The 10,941-nt window shown below is 34.4% G+C and overlaps 1 non-coding gene across 1 annotated transcript; it reads left to right on the top strand.

The window, feature by feature from the left end:
* The first annotated feature begins 8,758 nt into the window (after positions 1-8,758).
* TRNAK-CUU lies at positions 8,759-8,831 on the top strand. The gene has a single exon. It is a non-coding gene; the product is annotated as a tRNA-Lys (tRNA).
* Positions 8,832-10,941: the final 2,110 nt, after the last annotated feature.

Here is a 10,941-nt window from a genome sequence, read left to right on the forward strand (position 1 = left end):
GATGAGAATTTTGCTCAGACAAACTTTTTACACAAGTTGTGACTGACCTAAACTTTGATCAGATGAGATTTTTTTTACAACTAGCTTTGAATTTCTTTTTTTACACCCCTCAGAAACAGACCCTTAAATGTGAACGGACAATGTCACATCCGCACGACAAATTTGCATGGCTTTGAAAAAAATGTACTAACGAATAATCAGATTTTTTTCAAAGTCTTATGATTTATTTCCACTACCCATTATGTAAGAACTGCTCTATTCATTTGGCCAAATATCTAGATTAGTTAAGATATGGCAAAGTTGAGCGAAAGCCATGTTTGCTAGGTTGACATCACATAAAGAAAGTCCATATAGGTCTACCTCCCATAGCATAACAATGGAGCTATTAATGATGGCATAACGAAAGTCCAACGCTATAAAGTGTGCGTGCAAGATGTGTCCAAATTTGAGACCTAGCTGATGTCACATCAGCTAGGTCCAATTTGGACACATCTTGCACTATACTGTGCACACACACTTTAGCGTTGGACTTTCGTTATGCTGAGGTAGACCCTATATGGGTCTATCATGTACATACCAAAACATTTCATCTAGCTTCTGATATTTTGTACAGTGGACAAAAACCTGAAAAAATTGAAAAGTGGCGCTTAACCGTGAAAACCGGGACAAAAAGTTTTCAGCTACCAAAATTTTGAAATGGTAGAATAATATAAACTTTCCAAGTCTAGTATAACTTCAGATACAGCATTTTGGAATATGCGGTTAATGTTTAACCAATTGTGTTGTACCTCTGTGCCATGAATTAAATTTTAATCATATTGTAAATTATAACAGTGCAAAGATTACCAATGTGGTTTATTGAGTAAGAAATCACACTTAATAATGTTATCTTTTTTTGCTATCTCTTATGGGAGGGTGATAGAAAACTAAAATGCACAGTATCAAAATTTCATATGTTAAACCTAATGGCAAACTTTCCGATTGCCATAAATAACTATTGTACACAAAATAATAGTTTTGTTATGCTTAAATGCAATCAAATGTTTCTCATAAAAATGTATATTTTTAAACAAGTATTTGCAAAGAAAGAAATAGATTTCAAATTCTTTTCTTTTTCAAGCTTTTTAATTGTAATTAGACAAGTAATGTCATTTTTATATACAATAATCATTTTCCTTAAAAATTGAAATGGTTTATGCGTGAAACCTAACCCCTTTCACTTGACACAAATTAAAGATGTTCATTATCGGGGCTGTAGTTGTATAATCTTGTGGTGAGCCCCAGTAACTGCAAGTTCTGCATCCGAATGACATCAGTTGAGTTCCATTGCATATTGCATGTATGTAAAGAGTACTGGGGCCCGTTGCAGAAAGAGTTGTGCAAGCAATCAACCAATCAACAGCGCGCATTTGGAACTTGCGATTTATATTTTGACTTGCGTTTAAACACAACGGACCCCTGTACCTTTTTATTCAGTGCATAAATCGCAGAAAATATTTGGGGGTCACATGCCCCCCCCCCCCCGTTGGATAAGGGTTTAATAATTGGTATAGAAGATAAGCTATTAATTCTTTTCCCTATTGTTAAATGTGAAGTTTATTTTGTCTTTTTTTCTGTATGTTCCTCTTCGATTGTGAAGCTGGTTGGAATTTTTTTTTTCGTAATGTGATTTTATAATTTCTACTGAATTATGAAATTGATAAAATTATATATATAAGAAATAGAAAAAAAATATTGTTGATGTTCATTCATATTTTGATTGATGTAAGACAGAAAGTGTTCAGAGACCGTCGGAGAGACTGACAGAGAGAAAAAGAAGAGCAGTAGAATATAGGGCAATTCTTTAAGTTTTTAACTATTTGATAAAATGTAATAAGACTTTTGATTTAAGCAATAATTAAACAAAAATGAACTTCAGCCTGTTTACAAATTTATAATTGCTATTGAATTATGAAATTGAGAAAATTAAATATATAAGAAATAGAAAAAATATTGATGTTCATTCATATTTTAAAAGGACATATAATGGACGCGGGCGCGAAAGGACGCGCTTTGTAGCTCCTCCAGGAATTTCCTGTTGTGCTCAATATTTTGGAAAAATGTAACCTTTTGCACTTTGGACCATACTATATGGAATAATCCACATCAGTCTACGAATACTGCTGACTACGCTGGACCCTTTGGAGCAAGGTATGTCTATCTCATTATACTGATTTTATTGTTTCAAATTAACGTCTTCTGATCGAGAAACTCACAATGAAAAGCAAATCAGCTGCGAAGGGATACAACGAGGTTGCTGCTACAAAAGGCCCGAGCGGCCCGGGGCGAAACCATGACGCCAAGCCTGCCGGAGCTATGCAAGCCTCGCCAACGCGCAAGCATCATGAGCAAAGATCTAGTGCGCGTTCCCGATCCCCGACGAGGTCAACAAACTCTCGATTCAGTGATGACGTCGGAGGCGAAGAAGGGTCTGCTGCGTATGAGGTACCAGGCGTAGAAGGGTTGGAGGTGGCTATCAAAAAAGCTCTGCAAGTTATTCTTCTAGAAGAATCGTTCGTAAAGAACCTAGTCAGCTCCATAAAATCTGTTCTTGTGAAAGAAATTGAATCGCAGCAGTTTCTGATCATGTTGAGTCCATCTTATTCGAGAATGCAAATCTTCAGGAGGAAGTTGGTCGTCTAAAAAACAGAGTCGAGTCGCTAGAAGCTGCAGCTGATGAGGCGGAGCAGTATTCACGCCGCAATTGCCTGATTTTCAGTGGTATTGCTGAATCTGCAAACGAAGATACTGATGCCAAGATCATAGAGGTGTGCCAGAGGAATCTGGGTGTTACAGTGAAACAAGAGGACATCGATCGTTCTCACCGCCTTTCCAGCCATGCTGCGCTTGAGAACAAGCAGAAGGAGCCACGTAAGCCCCGGAATATCATCATCAAATTTTCCAACTACAGGGCAAGAGAGGCTGTATATGCATCTAGGGCTAAGCTGAAAGGCCTTTCAATTTACATCAATGAAAATCTAACACGAAAGCGATCTCAGCTGTTCTGGCAAGTGAAGAAGGGAAACCTCCCGCAAGTCCACAAAGTCTGGACTCAAGACGGAAGGATAACAGCGATAAATAAGAGTGGGAAAAGAGTTGCTCTTTCAAGTGTAAAGGACCTCGGAAAACTTGATCAATTGAAAGAATGAGACAACAATCTCAATCAAATTCACTTAACTGTAAAACTTGGTCTGCTTGAGCACACAGGCGTTCCTGTTTACCATTTGCTTTTAAATTGCACTATTAAATGTACGATTTGTTTTTAATAAGGTTATTTACTAGTACCTGATTATTATTCTATTGTATATTTGTATAAAATTACATTCATAACTTACGCGTAATACTTTTCACTTGTTTTGAAATGTGTCAATTTACATTTTATTGTTATTGTTGCTGTTGCTATTTTGCACATATTCGTTTTGCTATATATTTGATTATTAAAATGTTAAATGTATATAAATTGCTTAGAGTGGTGGAAGTAAAATATGTACCTAATTTCAACATAAGTTTTAATGATTAAATATCCATGTTCAATTTGTAATAAATCTGTAAAAATAAATCAAAAGGCTTTGTTATGCACTGTATGTTCACAGTGGGTGCATATAGTTTGTGGCGGGGTCTCAAGAGAGACCTATGATTCAGACGAACTGTTTGAAAATTGGCAGTGCCCGAAATGCATTCTGCAAAGTGTATTACCTTTTTGGAATGATCCTGATGTATCTACTGAAGTCATGTATAACTGTAATAATATTTCTGTCGACGCAAATGATGATATGTCAACCGAAACTAATGATTTTGCTCTAAAAGGTATTAAAGGTATTAAATTAGCTCATCTTAATGTCAGAAGCATTGTTAATAAAGTTGCTGATTTACAATGTTTGCTGAATAATAACCCTTATGATCTACTAGGAGTGTCAGAAACATGGTTAACAAAAGAACATTCTGATAGCTTGATTTCTGTTAAAGGTTATAAGTTTGAGAGGAGGGATAGATGTACTCATGGAGGTGGAGTGGGATGTTTTATATCAGAAAATTTATCATATATAAGAAGATTGGATCTTGAATCTGTTGCCTTAGAAATAATTTGGTTGGAGTTGCAACGTAGAAATAGTAGCTCATTATTTATTGGTATATTGTATAGAAAACCCGATAATCATTTAGATTTTTTTGACAGTCTTGAAAGTAATCTCGAGAAATTGTATACAGTTACAAACAATGTCATCCTTCTTGGTGATTTTAATTGTAATATGCAAACCGTAAATAATCTTTCTAGAAAAGTTTCCAGTCTCCTTACTACAATGCAAATGACACAGGTTATATCTGAACCCACTAGAATTTCACCACATAGCCAGTCAGTAATCGATTTGGTATGTATTTCTGATTCACTTGTTGACAATATTATTAAATCAGGAGTGCAGTCAGCTGGACTTAGTGATCACTCTGTGATTTTTACTGCAATTAAAGGGAAACATCAACCCCTTTCTCCCAAAATAACTAAATGTCGTTCTTTCAAGTACTTTGACAGTGAGAAATTTAAAGATGATGTAAGGAAAGTTGATTGGCATGAGTTTTATTCCTGTGGGACTGATGTTGAAAAATTGTGGCACTCCTTTAAAAACGCACTCCTAGACATTTGTGACTGGCATGCCCCCGTGATATCAGTGCGGCAAAAACAAAGAGGGGTACCTTGGATAAATGATGATTATTTGGTGTTAGCACGCGAAAGGGATTATTATCGAAAGCAATTTAGAAAAACAAGATTAATTCATTGGTGGAATAAATTTCAGTCTTCCCGTAACAGAGCTAATAACTTGATTAAAAATTTGAAAAAGAAGTATTATCAGGACAAATTTAAGGACTGCGGAAATGACATAAAAAAGAACTGGAACATTTTATCGAAGCTTCTACCTAAGAAAAATAAAACCACGAGTCATGATGTTAAGTTAACAATTGATGATGGTCAAATACCTAACAATGAAATAGCTCACGTTCTGAACAAAGCCTTTAATGAAGTCGGCTCAAGGTTGCAAGCCCCTTCGAATAATTTCTCGAAAGATTTATTAAACAATTTACAAACTCTTTTTATTCCAGATTGTGAATTTAAATTTTGTGCAATCAAAAAGGAGTATGTTTTGAAAGAGCTATTACATATTGATTGTTCGAAAGCGGTCGGAGTAGATGGTATTTACCCTAAGTTTCTTAAGCTGGCAGCAGAGAGTATAGCTGGACCTTTAACCCATTTATTTAATGCAACTTTGCAAACTAGTGTTATTCCAGAAGATTTTAAGACAGCAAGAATTACTCCTGTACATAAGGGAGGATCTTTTGATATTGACAATTATAGACCAATATCTGTGCTTCCAGTCCTGTCCAAAATACTAGAGAGAGCAGTACATGATCAATTGTATAAGTACTTAAATGTAAATGATCTACTTGCAAATTGTCAGTCTGGCTTCAGACCGTCTTATTCCACTGCCACTTGTCTAACTGAGATTACAGACTTTTTGTATGATAAAATGGACCGAAAGCATGTTACTGGTGGTATTTTCTTGGACCTACGCAAAGCTTTTGATGTTATTCCTCACAATTTTATACTTGCAAAACTTAAGTACTATGGTATTACTGGCAATGAATACAACTGGATGGAATCGTATTTAACAGACAGAAGGCAATTTGTAATGATTAACAATTGTCGCAGTGAATTTTTAAAGATAAAATCAGGTGTTCCACAAGGATCTATATTGGGTCCATTGATATTTTGTATTTTTATTAATGACATGTGTAATTTGAAATTGCATGTACATTCTAAAATGTCTCTTTATGCTGATGATACCGCCATTTTTAATCACGGTGAATCAATTAAGGAGGTACAAAAGTATTTGCAAGATGATTTTGATTCAATATGTAAATGGTTAGACTTAAATAATATGCATTTACACCCGCAAAAAACAAAAGCCATGGTATTTGGTCAAAAGAAAAAGTTGAGGGGTGCTCATTTGCCAGTGAAATTCAGGAACATACAATTAGAAAATGTAAAAAAGATTAAATACTTAGGTGTCATGCTCGATCCGGGCTTGACTTGGTGTGAACATATTACTAATATCGTTTGTAAAATATCTCGAGCAATAGGTTGTATAAGGCGGATTAAGCATTTACTGTCCTTTGATATCATGAAGAAGCTGTACTTTTCTATGATTTTACCTTACATTGATTACTGTAGTACATCTTGGGGAAGCAGTGCAAAAATACATTTAGATAAGATACAAAAACTTCAAAATAAATATGCCAGGATGCTTTTGAAAAAAGATTATAATACATCACAAATATCTCTGTTGCAGTCACTGAAGTGGCAATCAGTAGATCAGCGTATAAAATATCAGTATTGTGTTTTTGTATATAAAATAATGAACAATTTAGTTCCAAATTATTTAAAACCTTTAGTATGTAAACGGCCCGTGAAATACAGGACACGGTTTTCTTTGCGATGCCCCCTTCAGCTTCCCAAAGCTAGAACTGAATATAAAAGAAAATCTTTCGCATATTTCGGACCCAAATTATTTAATGCACTTCCTTCAAATTTACAAGCCTGTACGTGTACCTCCTTGTTAGTTTTTAAAAAATTATGCAAAGCCTTTCATACGAATTGATGAAGAGCGAAATAATATTCCATTGATTTACAATGCTATGTACTTGTATGTTTAGATTGTCACTTCCCACTCTTAATTGTTTTATGTTAATTGTTTCTGATGTTAAATAGTTTGTATTTTGTATTTTTGACGTTGAATGTTTTTTGATGATATATTTTATATTTATCTTGACATGTATTTTAAACTGCAGGGCGCCTTTGTAAAGCAGTTTTAAGAACTGAACAGGCCTACCCTGCAGTATAAAATAAATAAAACAAAATAAATAAATAAATAAATAAATATATATATGTAAGAAAGAAATGTTAAGAGACCGTCATTCTACTGCTCTTCTTTTTCTCTCTGTCAGTCTCTCAGGCTGAGAGACTGACAGAGAGAAAAAGAAGAGCAGTAGAATAAAGGGCAATTCTATAAATTTTTAACTATTTGATAAAATGCAATAAGACTTGTGTGATTTAAGCAATAATTAAAAAAATGAACTTCAGCCTGTGTACAAATTTATTATTGCTATTGAATTATGAAATTGAGAAAATCAAATATATAAGAAATAGAAAAAAAATTATTGGATGTTCATTCATATTTTAATTGATGTAAGACAGAAATGTTAAGAGACAGGGAGACTGACAGAGTTAGAGAAAGAGAAGAGCAGAGAGAGATGGGGGGGGGGGTGGTAAAATATAAATAAAGGGCAATTCTATAAGTTTTTAACTATTATTTTGATAAAATGTAATAAGACTTTTGATTTAAGCAATAATAAAAAATGAACTTAAACCTGTTTACAAATTATTTTCTGATGTGTCATACAAGATCTAATCAAATACAAGAAATAGGCCTATGTATAAAAGAATCAAATAAAGAAAAAATAATATAAAAAAAAGTCCACTAACAAATCCTCAACCTCCGAGCTACACAAACGGGAGAAAAGGGTGGAAGAAAAAAGGGATAAGAAGGGGAAATATTTTAATAATTGATATAGTACAACGATAATTCTGCTATCATGGCCGTGCACCAGTAGTCGAAGGCATCAATTAAAAAAATAAATTAACAATTTTTCCCCAGATTATGACCCAAATAACTCAATTTTCATTTTGAACATACAAAAATATTCACTTGCCCAGCCGGCCCCCCCCCCCCCAGAAAAAAAACTAAAATTTCTGTCCATGACATGTTCTCGACTCAGGCACGCAGAGTGGTGCAGGGGGTGTCTACGATCCCTTATTGCCAGCAGGGTCCACTAAAAAAATAATGGTTTTTTTCTAGCCTATATGCATGCAGGCCTAATAAAAAAAAAAACGGGGGGGTACCCCTAGCTGGTCCTGGTTACAGGCCTGAACTATCTAAAGGGTCCACTTTGTCCAAATTTGCACCAACCCAACTAGATATTCGGATAATTTAATTTCCGAGATTTTTTAATATAATTATTTTCTGTATTGATCATCATCCAACTAGTAGACCTACGCAAAATCCATGGGTTAGTAGGCCCTACTCACATACTCGGCCATTCATGTCCTCGAGGATATTCAGGAATCCTGTTTATTTATTTCAAAAACTAGATCTACCCCATACCCTCATCATGAATGACACACAGCTACAGGCACTGATGAGATTTTACTACTCTACCACATAGAGATATTATACATCTCTATGCTCTACCACCAGTGCACACAGACCATTCACGTTATTCAGTGAATTGCATTTATATATTGCGGTTGATATTTCGATAGAATCCTGTCGCGCTCATTGGTTAATTTGCGATATTTCGATAGAATTTGATGGCACTGATTGGCCGAGTTCTATCGAAATACATGTAAAGAAGTCCGCAGTAGCAAAACGCATGCACAAATCTCGATATAATTAATAATTATTTCGGTCAAAGCGTAACTTTACACCTTTACACCACTGATCTCTCTCTATAAGGGAGAGATTTTTTACACCAACAGCGTGCCATAGATCTCCCAAACGTGTTATCGAAAATTGACCAATCAAACGACAGAATTCTATCGAATTATAGCACAAGCCAACCAGCTGACACAGATATCGATATAAAGCATGTTGAACCCCGCAATGGCAAGCCAGCCCGGTTAGCTCAGTCGGTAGAGCATGAGACTCTTAATCTCAGGGTCGTGGGTTCGAGCCCCACATTGGGCGCACATTTTTTTTTCTCATGTTGATTTTAAATAATCTTCTGATTGGTTATGCAATTGTCACATAAAAATTCTAGATCCGTGTGTTTGATCAGTTATTGATGTCAAAATATATTTAGGCCTGCACTTGGTTTACACTGATCTTGTTCGTCGCCATTCAACCAGCATATCACAAAAAGTACTTGGCTGTATGGTCTTATTACCTTTTTGACATGTGCAGCAGGAGGGGGGGGGTGCTCGCCCCCCCCAAAAAAAACCCATTGGAAAAAAAGCCCTTTAAAAAATAAACAAGCTTTTCATCAAAATCAGATGTACATTTCAAAGGTTCAAAGGTCAAGTCCACCTCAGAGAAATGTTGATTTGAATCTATAGAGAAAAGTCAGACAAGCACAATGCTGAAAACTTCATCAAAATCGGATGTAAAATAAGAAAGTTATGACATTTCAAAGTTTCCCTTATTTTTATAACAAAACATTAATATGAACGAGCCAGTTACATCCAAATGAGAGAGTCGATGTCATCACTCACTATTTCTTTTGTTTTTTATTGTTTGAATTATACAATATTTCAATTTATACGAGTTTGACCATTAGGGCCTCCTTGCCTGAAGCACAAAATGTTAAAGTAATGGAATTCCACCGTGTTCAGGGAGGAATGAAACTTCATTTCACATGACAATGACGAGAAAATGAAAATATTTCATATTTCATATAATAGAATATAAAAGAAATAGTGATGTCATCAGTTCCTCATTTGCATACCGACTGAGATGTGCATATAACCGTTTTGTGAAATGAAGCGAAACTTAAAAATGTCATACCTTTCTTTTTTTACATCCGATTTTGATGAAATTTTCAGTGTTATGCTTATTGAATTTTTCTCTTTTTATTCAAGTCAAGTTTTTGTTGGGGTGGATTTGTCCTTTAATTTTTCTAAACAGTTGTATGCATAGCCTTATATTATGTAAAAAAAAAAAGAGATAGAGATCCATTGACGTCACCCTCTAACTGCTCTTAAAAAATGTACATTGAATGAGATATTTCAAAATTTTCCCTACTTATATTGTGAAACAATATTTGTTTCCTCCCTTAACATGTGGAATTACCATGTGTTGTAACTTCATGCAAATTAATGGTCTCCTTATCTGCAAAAATCGTAATACAGTATAATATCCCCAACATAAAAAAGTGATATCGATTCTCTCATTTGCATATTGAATATGTAATTCTTTTGAAAAACATGCAAAATCTTTTAAAAATGTCAGTTTACCGATTTTACCTGTTCTGATTCTATATTCATTCAAACCAACTTGACTTGCCCTTTAACTGCCAAAATAGGACCTGGTTCCCTACCAAGATTGTATTATCTATAAAATAGAAATATGTCCCCAATAGATTGAGGATATATTTGGGCCTAAACCCTATATTTGTTATTTTGTTTGAAATACCATGATGTATTAATCTGCTACCTATAATAATGAAATATTACAGTTTCCATGTTTAGACTTTCCTTTATTTTACTCAGATTATCAAAACCAAATTTATTCAGAAAAGAGCACTCATTAATATTTACTTGGAGTATACCTCCCCCCCCCCAATAAAAACAAACTGCGCTCAAATTAAAAATACTGCACTGAATCATAGAATAGACAGTACAATGAAAGATAACAAACCACAAAATAATTTATTTATCATTGTTTAATTTGTAACAGCCATGAAGCAATTTATTTTCAAATACTTAAAGAGCAAGGATACATTGACAAGACTTGTTTACATAAACAGGAATACAAATTTTCTCGACTATCCATCAGTTCCCTCTCCAAGGAATAACATGTGTTTAGGTGGTAACCAAAAAAGTTCAATATATATATAGCAACAATTCATTCCAATAATCATACTTGTACCAAATGCAATATATTTTCCTTTTTAAACACATGTTAACAAGAAAAGCAGATACAGACTCTATGATTAGACACACAAACCTGTTATGAAATAAAAATGATAATCTTTATGGATTGTTATGTGAAGCAATGAAAGAAACATGAACATAGAATCTTGGCACCTAAAACACATACACCTCAACATCTTCCTCTCACATCATTTATGCCAAAAAAA

Source organism: Lytechinus variegatus, chromosome 3, assembly GCF_018143015.1.
Source record: "Lytechinus variegatus isolate NC3 chromosome 3, Lvar_3.0, whole genome shotgun sequence".
Classification (NCBI taxonomy): Eukaryota; Metazoa; Echinodermata; class Echinoidea; order Temnopleuroida; family Toxopneustidae; genus Lytechinus; species Lytechinus variegatus.